Source organism: Corvus kubaryi, unplaced genomic scaffold (genome assembly GCF_017639235.1).
Source record: "Corvus kubaryi isolate FWS band 111438036 unplaced genomic scaffold, C.kubaryi_AGA036_p1.0 split3-73, whole genome shotgun sequence".
NCBI lineage: Eukaryota > Metazoa > Chordata > Aves > Passeriformes > Corvidae > Corvus > Corvus kubaryi.
Genome location: NW_024582091.1, coordinates 42,650 through 65,639, shown reverse-complemented (window position 1 = coordinate 65,639; position 22,990 = coordinate 42,650). Strand labels below are relative to the sequence as shown.

The following is a 22,990-nucleotide window of genomic DNA, read 5'->3' as shown; positions in this document are numbered from 1 at the left end:
GAAAAAAAAATTAAGTAAAGACAGAAAATTGAAGAGGAGTGCGCCCCCCCACTCTTCCCCCCCCCCCCCTTCTGAAATAATTAAATAAATAAATAAACAAAGAATTTCAGGAACTAGAATTATATGGATGCTCAGACCCCTACTGATGAAGTGCTGCTTATTAGTAGCTGTGGTGCTTTCCATGCACCATATTCAAACCCCAAAGTGTGCTTACATGCTTGTGAATGTTCTCCAGGAAATGATTAAGTGACAAGATACAATCTGTAATGTGAGAAAATCAGTCTTTACTATGAAGAATTTACTTTCTAGTACAGGAAGACTACATATATAGATTAATCACATTTTCACAGCTGGATTTTTGAATAGAGCCTCATTAAACTGGTTTAAATATACACCATATTGTTGTGTATGTTTTTGGTTTTTTCATCAGCATCAAGATCACTTTGGTACAGAAGAATGCTGTTTCATTATATCCACTCCAGCTGTGCTCTTCTTCCAAAGTCCTAGCACTTGCCAAATATAAAACTTAGCACTTGTTCACAGCAGTAAGCTGGTAAAGTTTGATTGAATGAAATATAATATGAGATACGAGTAGGTAAGGGAAAGAATAAAATGAACTTTAGATTAAAGAGAAAATTTTGGTCACAAATATTTTTTGTCTCTGCTATTCACTAAGGGTGCTGTACTTATTACCATAAACAAAATAGACACTACTGAGTCCCCATAACAATGAAAGGGAAAAAAAAATGTTTTGACCAAAATGACAGACTACAGAAGAAAATCCCATATCACATCATTATGGTTGTGTAAAAAGGCAGAGAAAGAGCAGGTTATACAGCCGATACTGTGCTCAGAGCTCTGTGAGGAAAGTGTTTCACAATAACAGTGATCTGAAAAGCTCAGTAAGATCTTGTGCTTTAAGTATGGGTAGAAATCTTAGTGAAAAATCAAAAAATTAGCTCAGTGATGTCAAAGGCAAAATATGTCTTTAATTTCATCAGGGTCAGATTTCATTTATGGATTTCTTAGAGGTAAAACAGGTATTTTTATGTTGTCCAGACACAGGGCCATGGCACAGCTGTGAAAGCAGGATTCAGCATAGACCCTTAGGGGTTTGCAGTCCCGGAGGACCCAGCTGCTGAGGTGGATGCCCTGGAGTCAGCCAGGGCACTGCTGGCAGATGAACACCTGCCGGGTGGGTCTGGTTTAGACCTTAGAACTGTTTATCCTTATCTGTACCAAGTGTGCAGCATCTCTGTGTCAGGCTGGGCACCTCACTGGGCACTTACAGAAAAGAAGCAAGGTCTGAATAGACTTGTGGAGTATCTTAGCCAAAATCTCTGGTTTCCAAGGTGTTTTATATTTTGCCAGCTAGCACTTTTATCCCCGAAGTTATTGTGTAGTCTCCAGTTAAGTATAAGATTCAACAGAACTGCTGTATATATTCATATTTATGTTCTTTACAATTTTTATGGCTATATAAAATGTCTATAAGCATTCTTTACTGATATTCTTTATCGAAAGTAGCTCCCTGATGGAATAATTTCAGTTGATTGCACACTGATGTAATTCAGAGGGAAATTAGACTTGAGATTGATTTTACATCCTTGCATTTCCTCACAGATTTTTTTTTTTTACCTGAAACAAATTATATATAACCATTACCTTTTGAATTGAATGAGTAATTATTAAACTGGAGATTGTTATGATCCCATTAAAATAAGCCTATTCTTGTAATAAAAGCAATGATTCACTGTTCACAGGTGAGTTTAGACCACTGATGTTAAATGCTAATCCTTCCTCCAAACCAGAGCTAGAATGATTTTCTTCGTGAGCTGCAATATAAAATTCCAGTAAACAAACAATTCAAGCAGTGTAGGAGTTTCACAAATATCAATAACTAGTGAGACCAAGTCCCATATTGTCACAGAGGGCATTGGAGAGTATATAATCCCATCCAGAGTGTGGGGAAGTAAAGGAAGGCTTTAGCAGAATGTTATCCAGGAAGCATCCAGTTTCATGTCATGGAAACAAGGGCGGAAAAGGAAGGGCATGAGAGCTTCATTTGTCAGTGGGTTCTTCCAGGTGCAGCATGTTATATTTTTAACAAAAGCAACATGCTTTTGTTTGTGGGTGAACTGTTGAGTACCACTGACATTATCACCTTCTGCCCAAAAAAAACCCCAAACAAAAACAAAAAACCCAAACAAATCTGTTGAATGACTGTAACGGGAAAAAAAATGGAAAAACCAACCTCTTGTCTATTTTCAGTTCATTTGCTTTGTACATTTGATAGCACTTTTGATAATGTCATTTTCACTTTCTTCTCTAAATTAGCATGTTTTCTCTCTTCTTGAGGAATAAAAGTTTATGTCAATCAGGCTCTAGTTATCTAGTCTATTTTATTACATCCATAACAACTATTGTTACTTATTCTGGATTTATCTAGTGTATGTAAGGTCAAAACAAAAAGTTGCTGGTGAAACTCCAATTTCTTTCATAATAAGAAGTTTTTGTAGAGAATAAGTCAGTTTTGCATGCTCTAGGTGGGTTTTATTCAATTAATTTGACATATCAATTAATATGGGCCACATAGCAGGTTTTGTTATTGCAACAATTGAATAATGCTTTCCCTTGATTGAGACGATGATTTTAAATTGCTCACTTAGCAGTTAAGAGGTCTGCCAGTTACAACTCAGCTTCCTGCCATCCATGGATTAGGTGTTTTTTGGGATGCTATAGAAAATGACTGTCACATAACTGTTTTCCTCTGAATTCATGGATTTGCTGTAAATGTCACTATTGAGAGAGAAGTGATCTTATACTCTTGACTGAGTAGTTTTTTGGCAGACTTCTTAGCAACCCTGCATACTCTCAGGGACAGACTGTTGATTTTTAGTCTTCCTATGAGATTGAGTAGGGGTGGAAAGAATTGTTTTCTTTTTCCCTTTTCTTTTGTTTGGAAGCAAGTGTTTCCAACACTGCTCTTGTCATATTGGCAAATGAATATTATGCTTTTGTTTTAGGAAGCAGATGCACTTCAGAAACTTTTTACTGATTTTATAGTGAGGTTACATTATGTTTTCTTCTTCTTCTTTTTTTTTTTTTTTTCCCCCTTTGGAACCATTTTAGTATAGTATGGTCCACTAACAAAACATTACAATTATATCACAAATTCAATCAATGGGCTTGAAGAGTAAGCAATGAGAAATTTGTATGGTGCTACAATGTGTGACTATGGTGACTCATGCCCCAACAAAGAAGATGAATGATTTCAGTGATAATATCCAAGTGGAGTATTCCACTAAACTCATGGCACTGACTCATTGCTTGATTAGATATGGCACACAACAGCTCCAGCGAGCAGAGAGGGAGCCTTCAAGGCTTTTCTTATCACAGATCTTCAGAAAACTCTAGAAGATAGCTGATCCATTCTCAGAGTTCCCACTGTCATCCATACCTCATTTTTCACTGCACTGATATTTTATAGATCTTCCAAAATACATTTACAATAGGTAGATGTGTCAATACCACTCTCAGACACACAAGTTTAAGCTAGTTTTTAGCCAGTTGTAGTCATCATTAGAAAGAGTTATGGGTTTCAGAAGTTACGTGTGGATTACACACTTCTCTGAAACTTAAATCCACACATGTGCATGTATGTAATTGTTGCGGGTTGGGTTTGTAACCGGGCAGAAACACCAATTTAGTGTGGTGGTTTGGTCTAAAAGACTCATTACTGTTTATCTTCTGTGAGATAAGAATTAGGAGAAACGCAAAGCAGGCACCAAACTTGAAAGAATATAAAGAAGTTTATTAACAGACCTAAAAGAAGGGAAAAAAAATTACACCACCTTCAGAACTCTCCTCCTCCCCCCACCTTCCTCCCTTCTCCCACTGACAATATGAAAAGACAACCCTTAAGATGTTCAGTCTGTTTACCACTTCCATAATAACCTTGTTCAGTCCATTTAGAAAGAGAAGTCTCTTCTTTCTTGTGCTATGAAAACATTATCACAATGAGACAGCCGCCCACTTCCAAATATTGTTCAGTCCATTTAGGAAGAGGAGTCTCTCTGCTTGCATGTGAGTCCCTTCCCCTGACTTGCAGCTTTTCCCGCAACTGCTTTCGAGGGTCCACTCTTGAAGTTTTTTGGGGTACAATTTTAAGGTTGAGCCATTCAGAAACAAAAAACAGAGGCCCTTCTCCTTCCCTGGGAGCAAAGGGTCTTCCTCATCTTCATCATTAGAACTATCTCTGGGAGCATCTCTAGGAACTGAGGTTTTCTCCTTTCCCATTTGGAGCAAAAGTCCTCATCTGGTCCATCTCTCCCTGTCCAAACTTCTCATGAAATTACAGCTGTGTCAGCATCTGCCTATCTCGGCGCAGGTGCTTTTGCTTACGAGTTGAACACTCCACCCCCCCCCCATATCTTCATGGAATTACAACGGGATACTCTGATATATCATAGCTTCACAACAGAATTTCAGCTTTAAGCATCTCCTCTCTCTCTTCCCTCAGGTTTTCAGCTCTTCACAGCAGTAAAAGGGTTAATCTCACCTTGGCCTTGCAGCTTTGCAGCTGGAATGTTGAATTTTTCTTATCGCAGTGGAGAGGGGGGAGAGCCGAGCCGCTCCGGCTGCCCACGGCAAGGCAGTGGGGTGGATTCCACGGCTGGAACAGGTCCATTGGCTCCAGGATGGCCGTGGCCCGGCCCGGCCTGGCCCAAGCAGGGCCTGGCCGGGCCCGCTGGCCCCCACACGGGGCCCGCAGCCACCTGTGCCAGCGCCGGAAACGAGAGAGAGCTTGGAGGGGGAGTTTGCCTGTTCTTAAATGTGGATCACAGAGGCGGTCACAACTTTAAGTGGTTTAAAGAATTGTCCATATTCAAACTGGCCAGCTGATAGGCTCTATCAGGTCCCAGAGGAAACTGTAAGCACCCCTCAGCAAGGACATCCCTTCCGGGACTATGCTTGCTAACCTATGACAGTAATCCAGTATAAATATATTACAATGCATTTCTGATTTCAAAAAAACTGGAAGTATGAAAAATCTGAATTTTGAAGCTGCATATTAGTAACTTTTCAAACTGGGAGCTTTAAAGGGATATTTTCATCCTTCTTTATCCCGAAGTTTGAAAAATTATACTGCTTTGTGTAGAGTAGACGGTACATGTTAACTTACTCTATCTCACATAATATATTGCTAATAAAAATAGAATAATCAAAGTACTCACAGCCTCTTAGAAGTGAAATGGCATCTCAACCTATATTAGCAGAAAACAACTGGAAAGAGATTTTATTTCCTAAATTAAAATACTGAAATGTCTTTTATAATGATGAAGAGATACTACAGGGCCTAATAAATCATGGTAAAATCTGCCATAATAACAGTTTCTAAGAAGGTAAGATTTTAGGCAATATTTTTTTTGCTAAGCCTAACCTAAAATTCATTGTAATTAAAGCATTTTCTATCTCCAAGGGGGAAAACAGCTCACTCATTTCCTCTCTTCAGCAGCCTTTCATAGATCAGAAGCGTTCCATGTCGTGGCTCAGACTTCTCTTTCTCCACTCAGCAAATCCTCCATATCCTTCACGAAGAGCAGAGCTTCAAACTCGCACAGCACTTCAAGCGACTTTTGAAGAGGAGGGAAAATTACATGTCATGTAGGCTGTGACTCTCTTCATGTGCTCCAGGCTGTCCATCAGTAGCTCTGGAGCATGATACCATTGTGTTAACATCCATTGTATTGGCCATTATAATCACAAAACATTTCATTTCCAAAACTGACAGCTTTTCAGTTCTCCATTCTGTACTACTGAAGTAGATTGCCTGAGTCAATCTTTATTTAATTTGTTATATATCATAGTGTTTTAAAACTATTTTTTCCAGTTTGTCAAGATAATTTTGAATTCTATTAGTCTTTCAATACATGTGCAGTCCTTCCCTTATTGAACATCACAGTCTGCAATTTTCTAGTCTCTTATTTACAATTGTTCCAATTCTTTGATTTATTAATACTGTTTCTTACAACTCTAAAATGAATATGACAAAATGATCCTGCTTCTGCTGATCCCTAAGCAGCTCATTAAGTCTGAACTATAAAGTTGAAGCATTTACAAAAAAACCCACAAAATATTTACTTATTATTAATCAACCCAAAATACACTCCTGGACACAGAAGACAACATCATTTTCCTTTGGATAATATATAAATAGCATCAAAATAGTCTAAATTATTGCATGAATAACTGAATTTTAATTTTGGCTGAATGTTTTTCCTTATAGCGAAAAAATAAACAAACATTTTTTTGCTGTCAAATAAAATGCTTGCTAGACTTATCCAGAACATTAATTTGGGCATTTTGTTTGTTTATTATTCTTGGGTTTATTCAAAAATGAACAGTGAGAAAATGTATAATTGAAATACTTGTTTTAATTAATAATTTCTTTTCCTATTTTTTTATGTTCATTTCTTTCTGAAACCAGTGACAGTTACTATATTACTTTTAAAAAGAAACGATGAGAGGGTTAAACACTGAAATAAGATCACCAAGAAGGTTGTGAAATCTTCAACCTTAGAGACTTTCAAAACTCAACTAGACAAGGTCCAGCACAGATGGATCTAATTTTCATCTATCCCTGCTTTGAGTAGCAGGTTGAACTATACCCCACACAGAGTTATTTTCCAGTCTATATTTTCCTGTAATTCTAAATAAATGTAAGGAAGGACGTGCATATAAGGATGGGAAAAAAGCAATAATTTTCCTACTTAATAAATGCCAGTACCCAGTGTTACAAAATTCACAAGCTAGTGTTTTTGTGCCTGGTGTGCTTGTTAAGCACACAAATAAATATGTTTATTAGCTGAAGGCAGGATGGACACAGTTCTTGAACATCTCACATAATTGCAGGGACAGGGGCTGTGGGGACAGGGGCTGGTGTCCCGTGGGTCGGACATGGAGTCCTGGACTGTGGGCAGGGAGGAGGAAGCCATGGGGGTGGCAGCAGGGACTGTCAGGGCTGGCTGTGCCCTTCCCCCAGACCCAGCACACCTGGGTCTCATGTAGCATAAAAATGGCACCCATCGGTACAGATGACAGAGCTTCAGCATCATGGTGTGAAGGCACCACACAGCCGGGCTGTGACAGCCCTGCTGTTGTTCGACTATGGCCAGTGAAACCCACCTCCAGTGAGCACATCCCAGTGGAGGGAGGGGATGGAGCCCAGCGGGTGGAGCCAGCAAGCTCTATCTGCAGGAGCCAGCAATGCCAGCTCTGAGCCATGGGCACCTACCTCAGCCTCTGACACTGGGTCTGGGACCAAGGCTCTCCTCCTGGCCCTGTCCGTGCACACAGCAAGGAGGAACACTGGAGACAGTGCATGCTAATAAACATGTACACACAGTTTGGTTCCTAGAAGGGGAGGCAGAGCGACATGCAGCTGTACTGTCTGGGGTCAGGGCCGACAGGTGCCACTTGGTGGGTGTCAGAGGTGTTCTGATTGCAACCACGCTCTCGTGCTCGCAATGGAATTTGGCTGTCTTGCCATAGCATTTCTTCTGCCAAAGTGTCCTGGCATGCGGCTATTTTTTAATGGCTTCAGGAACTGCCGTCCTCAGCTCACACACTTTGATAGATGTTGCCACTAAGGCTTTATTCTTCACTAAGAATTTATTCTTCAACTGCTCATCCTATGAAGCCCGTGTATCAGTGTTGTAACCGCTGGACTCTGCCTAGCAGGCTGCTGCTCCCTGAGAGCTCAGCGAGGGTTTCCTAGGGCCATGCGATTGATCACATCCTGGAGTCCATTTTGGACAGCCCTGCGATCTGGCTCCGGCAGCCAGCAGCGTTAAAACGCAGTGGTGGGAAAGAAGGTAGAGAAGGGTCTCTCATGAGGGCTTGAGATGGCTTTAATCACATCTCGTCCCCACGATGTTCAGAGGTAGAGAGACAACGTGGTCTGGGTGCGGGATGGTTTTGTCAGGGGCCCGGGGGGGTCCCTGGGCGGGGTTGGGGTACAGGAGCAAATAGGGAGAAACCGAGGGAGTGGCCAAGGCCAAGGAGGGAACAAGGGGAACATACAGAATCACGGGGTTAACAGGGCACTGCATACCAGGGTGTAAAAATCTACACCAATGAAGGGCACAATTCTGTTTAACTCACCTTTTCTATTATTATCCAAAGCTCCCTTTTTTAATGACTTCACTGTCATTAAAATGTGTCCAGCAGGGGATTGACACTACATTCTTGGAAGTACATAGTGAATTGTACGTGGATTGTCTCACCCAAATCAGTGTCCCTGGTGTTTGCTTGAAGCAGTTGAAAATTTTCTGGTGAAGCTTTTCTAATATGAAATATTTTAAATTTTTTATCTTCCACCTTCCTTCTGCAACTAACCATCCTGTCTGAGAGATGAGCAACAACCTATGGGAAAAAATCTTAGAAAATTCACTTTTAACAAATACTCTGTGAAGGAGTGTGTGTGGAAAAACCTGCTTCCAACCTCCAAAACCTCTTTGAAATGTACTTCATAATGTATCTGAGCTTGAGTTCACCGAGTTGAACAGCTTTACTTTTGCTCAGGGATAGTGTCATGGTTAACTAATGACCAGCCAGATCTTCTGAAGTAAAAAAAATGTTACAGTTAAAATTCATGAAGAAAAAAATGAGATCAACACATAAATTATAAGATATAGTTTACAGCTACATAGACACTCAATAATTTCACTCCACCAGCTTTTCACATCTTTTTTGCAAAGTGTGTCAGCATCTCCCTTTAAGGGCTGTCTCTCAGCACACACTGTGGCCTGTCTGCCTTTCCAGACTTGTCAACCAGAAGTGACTAAGGTGTGTTACCCACTGGACCTCAGTCGAGGTGATACTTCCACAGATTTAGCACCTGCAGGAATGATTTGATTACCCTCTAGTGACTCCAGTTCCTAGAGGAAATGATTTTGTTAGGCACAGATTGCAACAGTATTAATGGTTCATTCACTTACTGCACTGGTCATGTCTGAATACACTTTTTTTTAAAATGCTCATTCCTCCAAAACAACACCTCTCTCAGGATAGTCCCAGGTGCAAGCAGACTGTGTGTGTAACTTGCCTGTATTCTTACATGCTCTGATTCTCCATATGAAGAGAGAAATTGCCCGTATTGGGTCCTGTTTGCCCTGCGGCATTGCTGATAATGCTGTGAATTAAATTAGCTCAAATTAGCCTAGTTTGCCTGTACAATTCACATTCTTCCCACTTGGCATGTTTTGCTTTCACTTAGACAATATGCATAATTATAAACCTTCAGCTGATTCCTACTATATTGTGAGAATTGTTGAAATCTCATTGCACATTTTGGAGCTCTAGTAAATGCAGTAAGCAGAAGTCTGGATGTTCAAATCAGCAAGATATGACATGGCAATTCACCCTTAAAAAATAAAATAGAACTGATCAAGAAAAGACATGGATAAATTAAGTAAAAACCAGAACCAACAGAGGCAGAAGAACAAGATTTTTTTCCTCTACTCTCTTCAGTGAGGTTAGCAGCAAACTTATGTTTCCTTAGAGGATCATTATGAATTTCAGATTCTAGCATCTTTGTATTCCTCCCAGTAAGACTACTCTGTACAAGAAATAATAGTGTGCTCAGTGCAATAGTAGTAGAGTATAAGAGGTCGGGGTAAAAGACTTCTAAAAGAGCAGAAAAAGTTTGACTGTGAAATAGTGAGAAAACTAGAACTTTTTATTCCATACTATCAGGAGCTAACAGGTGAGATTACACAGATAAGAAACATTATAAAAGAAATTACCTTTGTAAATAAAAACAAAGACATGTTATAATTAGAGGCATTACCAATAAATTGCAAGAAATGAGACTTCATTAGAAAAAAATAGATGTAAGAGAAAAGCTCACTTTTGTTTTCCAACGTTCATATTTTAAATGCTTACTTAATTTTTCACCTCTGCTGGTAATAAAATAACAGCTATAATTCACAGAGTCCCAGAAGAATCATGGCTTTTCTTATTAAAAAAACCCCAGCAACAACAATAACAACAATAGAAGGAGAGAATAGAAATACAAAACTTGTGGTTGTTTTTTTTCCTGCACCAAAGTTGTTCCCAGATGCACTAGCTGAAGTGTTTTTAGTTGAAATTTTAAAATTTCCTAGAAAATTTTGAGACCTTACAGCCAAAAGGTTGCATGACAGGGAAAAAATATTTTGTAAAGTCTTTCATGGTGTTAGATGGAGAACAGTGTTTCGACTGTCTAACAATGGTAACCTGGGAGTAAGTGTCTTGTACAAGGAGCCTGGTTTTATTTTACTGTTAAAGCTGATTTTGGCAGAAAGGCCAAATTGTAAATGCTGAATATAAATGAGGTATTTATGACACCATTGTAATGAAGACTTCGCCGTGCAATGAAATTTAGTACAGCAAAGGGGTTCTCCAATAACTGTGCAAATAAAATTAAATTAAATGAAAAACCATTACACATTGTTAACCCTTTCAACTCTTACATAAACAGTTAGAAGTCAAGATCTAAATTGCATATTTTAATTGCTTATTAAACTTTTAACAGTTACATACTAAATATGAAAATGTCAAATGTAAGAGATATATATATTTAATTAATCATGGATGTTTAAATTTACAGTTGTAAGCAACCTACCACCAGTGACTAACCGGAAAAATAATTCAGATGAAGCTTTTTTGCAGCCACATCTAACATCTTTGTAATATATTTTTTTAGTGATTTAGAATTCATTTCACTACATAGTGTAGTGTGTTTTCTTGCTCCAAGATAGATTTAATGTTAATTCATACTCTCAGGAAAAGAGTAAGTGACCCTTTGCTTCCCATGCTAATGGTCACCTGCAGGTGGGGAGCAACAGCTATCTGCTGACTGAGAAAAGCATCTTCTCACATCTCTCTCTCCCTGTCAGAGACATCCCTAAAGTTTGTTTGTGTTGCATTTCTGTATAAAATGTAGTAACCTTTACTAATCTTTCTGAGATGTTTTCAAGGTCAGTGAAAGGAATGTCACGCACAAGAGTAGAGCTTTAGCATTTAATAAAATTTGTGGCAAATAAAGCACAATCAATTGTTCAGAAATATTATTCAGGCAGCCCACCAGTCATTTCACATCTCCCTTATGTGAGGATGAAAAGCATATTGGCTGTGATGAGATACAGCACCCCTTTTCTACTTCAAGTCTTCCAGCACTTGCTGCCCACCAGGAATTCATACACTGTGGGTGTGCAACTTCTCTTCCCAGCTAGCAGGAGGAGCAAGAGCAGTGTCTGATAGGACCTGAAGACAACTCCTTCTATGCTGCACCCACTCAGAGGACATCCTACAGCAAGTGTCTTTCTCACCCTGCCTTCGATGGTGCTGTATTTAATAGTGTGGCTGTGACCTTCTCTGTCATGACATTTCAAACATTTGTGTTTCTAACATGACAATGTGAAACTTTAGTTAACTACTTGTCTACAATTTTGTTATCTGATTCCTTTCAATTTTCAAAAAACAAACAAAACTGGTTATTGCTAGAGGTTGCTGTTAAGATGAAGGCCACCTGAATTTTAATGTCAGAATTTTGGGGATGGAATGAGACTGGGACACACACACACACACACTCAGACACACACACACACACACACACACACAAGGGAAATGCATATATAATCAGAGAAAAAATGGGGGAAATCTTATGCTTTACTGAGGTTGGTGCTCCCTTCACTGCTTAAGCAATGCCCCTCCCAAGGATCACAGCTAAAGTCTCTCGGATTTTGCCCTCAAACGGTGAGAGAATTTTAGGCATAACTTTGACCTAAAAGTTGTGAGCTGAACTGCTCTACTTTTTATAGTTAAAGGAAATGAGAACTTTTAAGCTAATGCTAGTAGAAGTTCTCACATTGGAAAAAAAAAAGATTCTTGTCTTGATTTTACAATTTTTGATGTATACTACACAGCTTTGCTTTCAGGTTTTTGGAAACAACATCAAAGTTTGTGCAGTTCTAAGAGTCAAAATGTTGCATGAAATCCCAATCCAACTTTCCTTTTTTTTCCCCAGAAAAACAATCTGGCTAATTTCAGACATAATTTTTGTTGGGAAGAGCAGCTCAGAATTTAACGACTGTAATATACCTATTCAGACCAAAATTACATACCTTAAAAATTCATCCATTTTTTCAAAATACCTTTACTGCCAATGTCTTTGCCAGAGCTTCAGGCAAAATTTCACAATGGGACTAACACAAGTGAAACAATATCATAAAAATACATACAACATTGATGGACATTCAGAAATACCTGTGCATTGAGACTTAATTTATATTCTCATAGCAAAAAATTCAGGTATCAAGAATGTTGAAACTGACCAACAGTGGAGCATTTAATAGTACAGAGTAAATAATGTGTTGTAAAATTATAATATTCTGTATATTTTAAGGCTCCAGCTTTCTCATGTGTTAAAGTAATCAATCCCACATGCACTATAAATGTCAATTACTATATACGAAGCTTAATGTAAATTTTCCCTCTTGCAACAAGAAAACAGTATTATGTAGACCTGGAGAAAAGCCACCATATAGTACTAAAATGTTTTCAACAGTTAAGCAGGAAAAACCTATCAACAAATGCAAGAATAATGATCATTTAAGCTGTTACAAAAAGATTAGCAATAGTCCTTCCTTGCCATAGGCATGTAGTTATTTTTACTGTACATATAACATTCATTACCTTACAATTTCCCATGTACATGACTAATTGTAATCAGGAAAGAAACAATATTATTTTTAAAATTTATGCAAATACCCAAGCATTTTGCAGCACAACATTCTTTTCCTTAAAATTGTACAGCAATCTTTCAAAAAAATAACATAGCTTTAACTCTGAATTGTTGCTACTGTATCTTTTGACACCTTGTTTGAAAGATTTCTTGGTTTTAGCCCAAATATTATGAACATTTAAACTAATGCTACTAATTTTTAAGCATATTTTTCAATGATTTCTCTTCTTGTTTCTTTAGTAAAATAAAAAACTGTCCATCTATTTCCAGTATGATACTTCAAGAATGAGTTAAGATTTAGTCAACTGTTCCTTAAAGTATTTCCAAAATATATATCCTTTATTAACATTTGCAGGCAAAACAAAATACAATAGAGAGCCTCATTCAGGAGTATTTTGATGTCTAGACTGTTCACCAAGGTTGGAGAGATCCCAGAGGCATGACTCCAGGTGCACTTTGCCCCAGCAGGTTAGACTTTGAACCAGCCTTTCTCCCTGTCTAATAATTGAGGTCTCTCTCTTGGGCCCTTGACAGGAGGTAGAAGGAACAGGCTGCCCAAGAAGATCTAAGAGGCTGTGGGTAAGTACACTCCACTGTGGTGGGTCTCAAGCTCATATCTTACCCAGGCCAGGACTGTGAGTGAGTCTAGTTATATCACTTTCTAAATGAGGGTCCCATTCCTTGAGCTGTGAGTTATCAGGAAGTTCCTTCCATCTTTTTCTGTCTGATCACCATGACCAGCAGTTTCAGCTTAGACTTGAGAAAGCTCTACCAAATGTTACTCAAAAGAACTTATCCCTAAAAACCAATCCAACTCAACCCAAACAAAAAAAACCCCCGAAATATCAGTTCAAATCAATTATCAACATATAATTCTCCCCCCTCCCCCCAAAAAAATCCCATTCAGCCCCACTTAGGAGGACAAGAAAGTAGGCATATTATTTATTCACATGGAATTTGCAAGCATTAAGGTAGCAAATCAGATTGGCATCCACTTCTCATTTTAAACAGGGACCAGATAGTCCAGTTATTTGGAACATGGTATCAAAATCACATTATTTATGTACTTTGCTTTCAGAGTTGACCTGGGATCATTAAAAGCTTGGAAAATGCTGAAGAACTTCAATCAAATTAGCATTATTGCTGCTAAAATTTTTAATGAGTTAAAAACTTGAACTCATTAAGTTTGGACTTCATCCCATGCTTTTCAGCACGTTTGCTTAGGAGGTAAATACCCAATGGGTTCAGTTCAACTTCCAAAAGGAAAATGTGGACTATGGCTTTCCTGCATCTCACAAAAGGTGAGTGAATATCCTTGAAGATTAGCCCCAAGAAGAACACACCATTGAACTTGCCCTGAAGCATTCATTGAAATTATGACATTTGTATGGGGAAAAAAAGTACATCAAAGGCTATTTAACAGCTGTGTTCTTATCAGGATGTCCTGATAAGACATCAGGTGATGTGTGGTGGGATGCTGGGACATATGATGTTTTTGTTCTTACAAGCTTCACAAAGTAACTCCTATTTGCCATAGAGACACAGCACTGGAATGGAATTGGCCTGGACCAACAGAGCCTTTATTTTATTAATTATTCCTTCCTATTAGCTCCTAGTACTAGAATATCATAATCTGTCTTTATAAATCAATTATTTTTATCCTTCTGAAAAATTAGGAAACACATCCTACACAGTGAAAAGGCAAGCAAAGTTCTAATTTTGAGTAATGACAGTATTGTATAGACAAGGTGGTGTCCACTCCACAGTGTGTAACAGGTTTCTAATTTATTTATAAATGAAGTAGCTAACCCTAAACTCTAATAAGGGAAAGAGATAACCACTCCTGCCTGAAAAGAAGGGTAAAGAGATAACCATTCCTGCGTGAAAAGTAGGGTGGCAGGGCATAAAATCCTGAGATGAACTCAGAATCAAGAGGGGAAAGTAGTATGTGAGCTTACTTGATTTCTTTCTCTGCTTCAATGAGAATGTCCTCTCCTGCATCTTCAGTTTGCTTGGATCCTGCAGGCAGAACCAGAACAGTCAGGTCTGAAAGAAGGTGGAGTTCTCTGCTGTGGGAAAACCTACAGAAGCCCAAGTCACAACCACTGTCCTAAAGTACACACAAGGATAAACAGAGGGTGAGGCCTTGGTTCTGTTCCCAAAAAGGGAGCCACTCAGTACACCGCTTAAAAAGTGCATAGGAATCTGTATAAACAAAGGCAAGTTCTTTATCATCCAAATTCCTCACTCCCCACTGCTATTGAACATCCTGAGAATTTTTGTTTCTCCCGTGCACTGCCCAGAGTAAATTATAGTGATAAATTGGGTTTCTCCGCACAGAATTACTCTGTGAGAAGTGGTGAGGAGGTTTTCCTATGGGGAAAACAGCCAGAGTGCCGGACGAAGGAGAATTGATTTTTGGTTGAATCCAAATTCTCCAGCAGAAGATCATGGCAACCTGGGATACACCTGACCTCTACTGCTCCCCACTGCTAAAATCTTTCTCCTCCCAGATGACCTGAGCAACTCAGACCTGGTAAAAGGTTTTCTGGTGTAACCCAGACCTGTTGAAATGTTTTCTCTGTAAGAAAGTCAAGCCGACCCTCAGAAAGGGCTAATGGGGAAAAAAATATTAGCCCTATTAGCCCTCTGTGGGTTAATGACTGATTTGTTATTGGAGCTCCTGAGAATTTTTGTTGTTTCTCCTGTGCACTTGTCAGAGTATATCAAATGATCTTCCCCTAAAAACGCTGAGTGGTCAGGGGCATAACAGAGGTGCTTCAACCCTCTGATCATTTTTGTGGCCCTCCTTTGTAGCCAGAGGAAGGCTAATTTTGTTACCAATTATCACGTTGTCTTTTTTTTTCTTTTGGAAAATTAGCCACATCGATTATATTTGTTTTCTATTTTCCTCATACCTTACCATTTTTATTTCCATCCCAACCACTAAGAGCATTGCAGAGAGGCTGCGACTGCTCTCACATACTTTTTGGGAGCCTTTTATCTTTTGTTCCTAAACTACAGTTTGGGAAATCATCACTAAAGTTCATACATTGCATAATGTACAATGTTTAGGAGACACGAGATGTCTTGAAATCTTGCTATAGTGCAGTTCTTATCTACGGCAGCTGGTGTGGGGTCAGTAGCTCTGACCGAGGAAGCTGTGACCGGTCCAGAGAGATGGTCCTGAAAGGAATCGCCTTCCCGAGGCCTGGTGTCTTCCCTCAGCTGCTGGCAGGAGGGCCCTTGCAGAGACTGTCAGCTCTTTAGTGATTGTCAGCTCGTGATTTCAGCTCAGCTCTGCAGGGCAGCCTCCAGGCCAGACCAGGGAGAGAGACGAGAGGCTCGTGTAGCTGTTCCTCACGAGGCAGCTTTATGAGCTCGGCGAAGGGGAAAGCCAGGGACGAGCATCTCTCTGCCCTCGCAGGGGCAGGGGGATAGCTTTATAGGGATACAGGGGGTGGGTGTCAGAGGGTAAGGGCCAATGGGTTACAAAGGACCTGCACAGGGTCTCCCAGAGGATTCTGGGTTTGTCTTCTTCTCGCCGTAACTGAAGAGTAGCTCCCTTTCCAGGGGAGTTCTGCTGGGAGGTTTGGGCATTCTACTTATCTCAGCAGACGTCTCCCCAGGGCGGGGGCTGGGCATACCCCACACTTATCAGTAGTTTTAAAATATAAATCTCATTTGACAGAAAAACATAAAGTTTTCAGAAAAGTAAGAGGAAAAAAGGGAGTATTCCCACTGGCTCCCCTCTAGTCTCTACTGTCTTCTGTATTTCCTCGCTGTCCATCTTGTTCCTTGTAGCTATCTCTGTGCTAATACTTTGCCAAATTATTTCTGTATACAGTTATTTTTTTCATCTTAGTATTACAATTTTGTTGTAATAACTTACTGCTAGTTCTGTGCAGAGACTTTCCAGGGTTAACTGAAGTGCTGCTTGAGGAAGGGAATTGCTGGCATCACTTTAATGTAGGGGCATCAATACAAACTAGCAGAATGAAATACATTGGATCCACTACCTCCCTGTCTAACCAAGAAAGAACTAAAAAAAATTAACTTGAAAGATCACACTGAGACAGAAACTAACAAAAGAAAGTTTCAGAGAGTTTTAAAAAATACTGGTCTATACCGTTAGCCTAAGGCCTGTCTATGCACCTTGATTATCCAAACTGCTTATGTGCTGCCTCTCAAACTGCCCAACAGAGGATGAATCTGGGCCCACCAAGAGATCAGCCTAAGTTCAAACCCTCTGGTTAAGAAATTTGAGCCACAGGGTATATAAACTGAAACAAGCCTTGTGGGCTAAACCATGCCATAAATACCTGCTTTAAAGTAGTAAGGGCAAAGTCTATTCCCTGTGATTAAATAGGTCTGTGAAGAAGGATTTTGCAGTAGCATGGCTGCTGCTGCAGCCATTTGTTAGGGTATTATCATAACACAGCATCTGCTCCTTTATATCCTTCTTTATAGCTCTGACTTTCAAAGAGATGTTAGTGATTACCTCACATCTTTATTATATAAAAAGAGCTGTTTGCCAGTTCAGTGTTTAGGAAAAAAAAAGTTTTTGTCAGTTACTCATCAATTTGCTCATCTGTTTGTCCTATGCAACATGATGATTTCAAGTCTGCTGACACTGTTACCCAAGGGAGTATGATTCATGCAATAATTTTCCTTCCTTCCTGTCTATTTCTTTTAAATTTGGTGGAACTTTAATACATCCCATATATATTTTTCACCTTAAACTACTAGCACTACAGTCATTAATTCATTTAACTTTTAAAACCTTATTTTCGTATTTTAGATAGGAGTTTTATGAGTATTAGATAAATACTTTCAGTTAAGATGGCATACAACTTTGATTTCGTACCTTTAACATCCCATTCTTGCCAGGATACCTATTTTCTTTTTCTCTTCTCTTGGAAAATGAACACCTTCAAGAATAAAAATTAATATTCATAAATACACAAATAAAATACATAAAACTCATAAAACTTTTTCTTTTAATAGATTCCATTCTCACCAAGACTATGAGAGAATATTAGCAAGGTGGGCAGTTTCCCCTTTTTCTGTAGGGAGATCATTTAGCGTTCTCCAGGATACAGAGTCAACCTGAGGCCTTCTGAAGTAGTCTCCTGATACCAAATCCTGTAGTGATTAGAGCACAGCTTGTCAAGAGAAACCCATTAGGTCCTTCTAGGTGAAGGGAGACAGGACTTCCCATTCCTATAGGAAGGGAAAGGCAATTGAGGAAGAGACCATGTTGGCAGAGGTTTCACTTTGGTAAGCTCAAATCAGGTGAATATGAAAATGCACAGCAACATATTGGTCCTGGCAAAGACAAGGGTGCCAGATTTGCGCGCTAAAATGGTCATGGCTAATGTCTTCATGCTCTAGATGCAATGAGCTGAGGGAAACATTTTGACTTGTAAAGTCAAAATACACCCTAATCCAAAGAGTAAAGGAAAAAGGAGAAATATCTTGTGGTCAGTCTCCCTCTTTAGCAGAGTCCTGGAGGCAGTGCATGAGGTTTAATGGCTTTTAACTCTCAGCACTGACCAATTTATTAAGTGTTTGCTTGCTATTTCTGAAAGAGTTTTCATTGTCATGATCTGATGGGTTTAGAAGAGTTTCCAGCTTGTATGCACAACATAATTGGGGTCCCTTGCACAACAGCTCTTGTGGAGGATTTTCCCAGAGAAAGCTGTCAGGTTGTAGGAAACACTTCTTTTTACTTTACTGTCCATTTCTATTTTCCTTCACATAGCTGTCTTCTCCTTTCCTTGTCCCAGATGGCTGCTCTCCTATATCCAACACTTACCACAAAAACTTTCACCTTATCATGTGCTTTTTTCTTCCATGTATTTTTTCCTCTGCTTATTGGTTTGTTTTTCTTAACATTTCCTTCCAAATATTAAATTTTAAAAAAATACTTTAAACAAACAAAAGCACATTTAACTTCAATGCTTCATTTTCCCCAGATCTGTTTATATACATTCCAGATATGTTTCTGTACAGGGGTTCCATTTCAAAGTCCCTTCCAATTTGCTGTGCACAGCATCCACAGGAACAGTCTGTGAAGTTGCAATTGTCCTTCAAGGTCTCTTATGTCTCAGTTACTGTGGTAGCTCTCACTTTGACCTTTAAAAGAGCATCTTCTAGACAGCTGAAATGTGGGTCAAAGTTCACTGTTACCATATCCATGCTCTTTCCTCTCTTTCCCATCAAACACTTCTTATTTGTGGCACCAGGCTTTTGCTAGAGCTGTCGTTAGTTTTAGCCAGTTTTGTGCCTCTAGAAAGGAGCAGAGTCATACCTGAATCCCCTGGAAGGAAAAAAAGGAAGTACTCTTCCCCCATAAGAGATTTGTTTTTTGGAGGCAACCTGCCTCAACCTGTTAAAGAGAAAATTACTGCAATGCTGTAACTTATACACAGACATTCTGAATGGACAGTGAAGCATTCAGAAAATCATGAGAAATTATTAAGTCATGCTTTAGTTGTTTGCCTTTAGATGAGTTCTCATGTTTTTGAAATTTAGGAACTGAGAATCTTCTCACATTTTTGATACTAATTCCAGTAAAACTACACATAACAGCATTGTAGGCGTTCTCCTTCATCTCACAATCCTAAATCTACATCATCAAACCTTTTAACCAGCTTGGAAAGTCCGGTACACAGTTAAACCAATGTAAACAGAGTTAATATAAGGCCTAAATTAAATTACAGTAGATGTCAGAATATGTTAAGATGACAAAATTAGTCTGTTTTCCAGTCCTACATAGCAATGGAGCCCTCTATGGGTTACAAAGCAAACTGATCACTTTCTAGCCAAGATATAATATGGCCAGTTATGTATTTAATTGAAACAATTATGTATATTTTCCACTTGATCTTTTTTTTTTAATGACTTAATACAGGTACAGAACATCACGTTACTGGGTTAAATTTAAATAAGATGACCACTCTAAAAGGGTATCTTCTACAGTAATGATCAAAGATAATGATATTGAATGACAATGATTGCTGCAAATTGGAATTTAATGAATATGCCTCTACCTAGTGAGCATACATACAAGTAAGCCAGAAGGCTTTGGTGTTGTTTAATTGAGTATGATATCCTGATATTTTAACCTATCATTTGCTAGGCAAAATAAATAGAAGTAATAATAATAATAGAATATTACATTGAATGCAATTAGCATACTTTCAGCATTTTCATTCAATATTTTGTGTGAAGATTCAGCTAGACTTTTAAAAGAAGGTTGCTTTTATTTGAGAGGACAAGGTCTCAATTTTTCAATTGAAAAGATTTTTGGTGACATTTCTGAGCTATAGCAGGCTGGAATTTGTCAACATTGATATATATTAACATACACAAGAATTAAAGAAGCAGTCAGTCAAAAATGTGATAATAACATCCTTTTTTTCCCTGTAATTTTATCTCACTTGGCATTTATTATATATATTATTATAATTCTTGATAATGATAGAAACATGACAAGTTGTCTTTAAGTGCATTAATTTTACTGAATTTCACTTTATAAATATATCGATATGATTTGAAATTCATACTACAAAAAACAGTATGAAAGACTCCAATGTATTTTGCTCCACTTAAGACAGTGTATCTTTTTGGATGATTTTTATTAATGTTGAAGTATTGAAAGTCATAAATTGAAAACAGGCTGAGAGACTTGTGGTTGTTCAGCCTGCAGAAGAGAAGATTCTGGAGAGACCTTAGAGCACCTTCCAGTACCTAAACGGGACCGTCAAGAGACTTGGAGAGAGACTTTTGACAAGGGCCTGTAGTGACAGGACAAGGCAGAACGACTTCAAACTGAAAGAGAGTAGGTTTACATTAGACATTAGGAAGAAATCCTCCACTTTGAGGATGGTAAGACACTGGAACAGGTTTTCCTGAAGCTGTGGAAGTTTCCAAGGCCAGGTTGGATGGTGCTCTGAGTAACCTGTTCTAGTGGGTGGCATCCCTGCCCATTGCAGTGGGGTTGGAATTAGGTGATCTTCAAAGACTCTTCCAATCCAAACATTCTATAATTCTACAAAATTCCACTGGACTTGATAATCCTTGTGGGTCTCTTCCAACTCAGAACAATCTGTAATTCTGTGAGTTTCTTCAGAGCTTGAAGAACTAAATTTTTCTTTTGACATAAATGTATAAATTAGTATTTTCAGTATATTTCATTCAAATTAAAACTTGCCAAACTTTTTATAAACTTTATGCAATTTAATGGTTTAGGGAACCACAGCTCACATATAAACTATGGTTTCTGTACATTTTCAAGTTGTTTTTTGTAAGTATCAAAGTTACTGACAACTCAGTTTCTGAAGGACCTCTATTTAATAATATTTTGGAATATTTTTACTTCTATTTCAAAAATTACATGGAAATCATATACCATTATAATTGTCATTGGTTGCTCATTTATAAATCCAGTCAGCTAATTTTGCATTTTACAAAATGCAAACATGGAGGAAGCAGAAAACTTGTAAAACACACTATTTACTAATCTATTTGAATTTTTGATGGTAAAAATCAATAAAGCAATTTGCTAGAAAGAAATCAGTCTCATAAGCCTTTTTTATAAATTAGCTCTTTTTAATCAGATGAATGTTGTGTCCCACTTTTTGGTAATTACTGTAGAATTAATTGTCTAATTTAGGATTTAGGGACATCGAAACAACTAAAAAGATAAATTGAACTGTTTTGTTTGTGTTGATTCTGGGACTTAAAAAACAGCCTGTGATTACTTATAAAAGCTCTCACTATCAATTAACATACAAATCCAACACCTTTAAGTAAAGCCATTAAATCTGTTTCTATGCCCATTTTTCAACACTGCTGTGGATCGAGTGTATTGAAACAACCAAAAGCTTACACTTCCCTGGATTCTGATAGAAAATACTTGGTAATAAAGAGCCTAAAGCTTCCATGTTATTTGTTCAGTACATCAGCTTCCTGATTTTTGTGCTGATTTTTCTTGATGACAGACCTTACAAATCACATTCTCTCCAGGATGGCTATAGGAAGCTGATTACTCTCACTAATCCCTAAGTCAAAGTGACGAGTATTTTATCAGAGACATTACTCTTACAGTTACAGACCTAAACGGTTCATGTCTTGTAGATCCTACCATATTAAAACCCTTCCAAGCTTAGTGTTCTTTAAGATAAAGGTGTATTGGTTCTGATTATATGAAAAACTTCACATCTTCCTCTGTTGATTGAAACTACTCGGGTGTGTTTACTACACAGTTCTAATACTGACAGATGAGTGTGATTTCAGTGAATGGTCCTACCCTAGATGCCTCTTTGTCCAGCTGAATCTCATTCTGCCTCCCCCGGGTCACTATGCAAACTTCGTGATGGAACAGAAGGGAAGAAAGGTACACAAGATTGTATTCCTTTGATTCAGGGCTGGATTTACAAGTCTATTGCAAATGACACTTGGAACTTGTCCATTTTAAGGCATGTGCCTTGTTTCAATCAGTTCTGCTGAATGCCTTGTTAATTATTACAACATTTTCAGATGAAAGAGGCAACACATTTGATCCTGTCCTGTTAGTTTCAACTGGTTCTAACTTTAGGCAGTGCCAAAGAAAACAGGACCATGATTTCAGTGGGACCACTTAAAATCAGTGCCGGTAACAGCGTAACATATTACTAGTTACAGCTCCTTTCCTGGCATCATTATGCCTCTGAAACTATATGAGAAAGATTCCTACAGTTCATATTTATATGAAAAAATAAACACAAATATAGGAAATATAGAGGCCTTCCTTTTGAGTCCTCTGAGATATTTTCTATTCAGTACAACACTGTTCTGGTATTAGAGCAAAACAGTGGTGTAAGTATGGCCACAACTTGGAGGAACTAGTTTGAAGAAGATAGATTATAAAACAGAGGTCCACAAAACACATCGGTTTTGATTTATGAGGCTGGCATTTCTCAAGCATGTTGCATTATTATTGACTAATCTTTTAAGAGTTGTTATGTGAATGTGAAGGCATGTAACTCACGGGAAGTGGGACAAAGTCTATTAAACTGTAAGTCTCTATTCTTCAAGGAGGTGGTATGTGGAAAATAGAACTCGGATGAATTCCAAAGGTAAATAAAACCAGGCTCAAAGCCTGGTACGCAAAGGAGAACATCAAGTGGAGAACACTGCATATAGACCGTCACA

At 38.4% G+C, this 22,990-nt stretch overlaps 1 long non-coding RNA gene across 2 annotated transcripts; it reads right to left on the bottom strand.

Annotated features, from left to right (window-relative positions):
• Positions 1-9,526: 9,526 nt before the first annotated feature.
• On the bottom strand, positions 9,527-20,644 carry LOC121659147. 2 transcript variants are annotated; one of them, XR_006014179.1, is made up of 3 exons: positions 17,811-20,644; positions 17,658-17,721; positions 9,527-14,900 (listed from the first exon to the last, which is right to left on the bottom strand). It is a non-coding gene; the product is annotated as an uncharacterized LOC121659147 (long non-coding RNA). The 2 variants fall into 2 exon arrangements; XR_006014178.1 differs by having other exon boundaries at positions 9,527-14,809.
• Between the last annotated feature and the right edge of the window lie 2,346 nt (positions 20,645-22,990).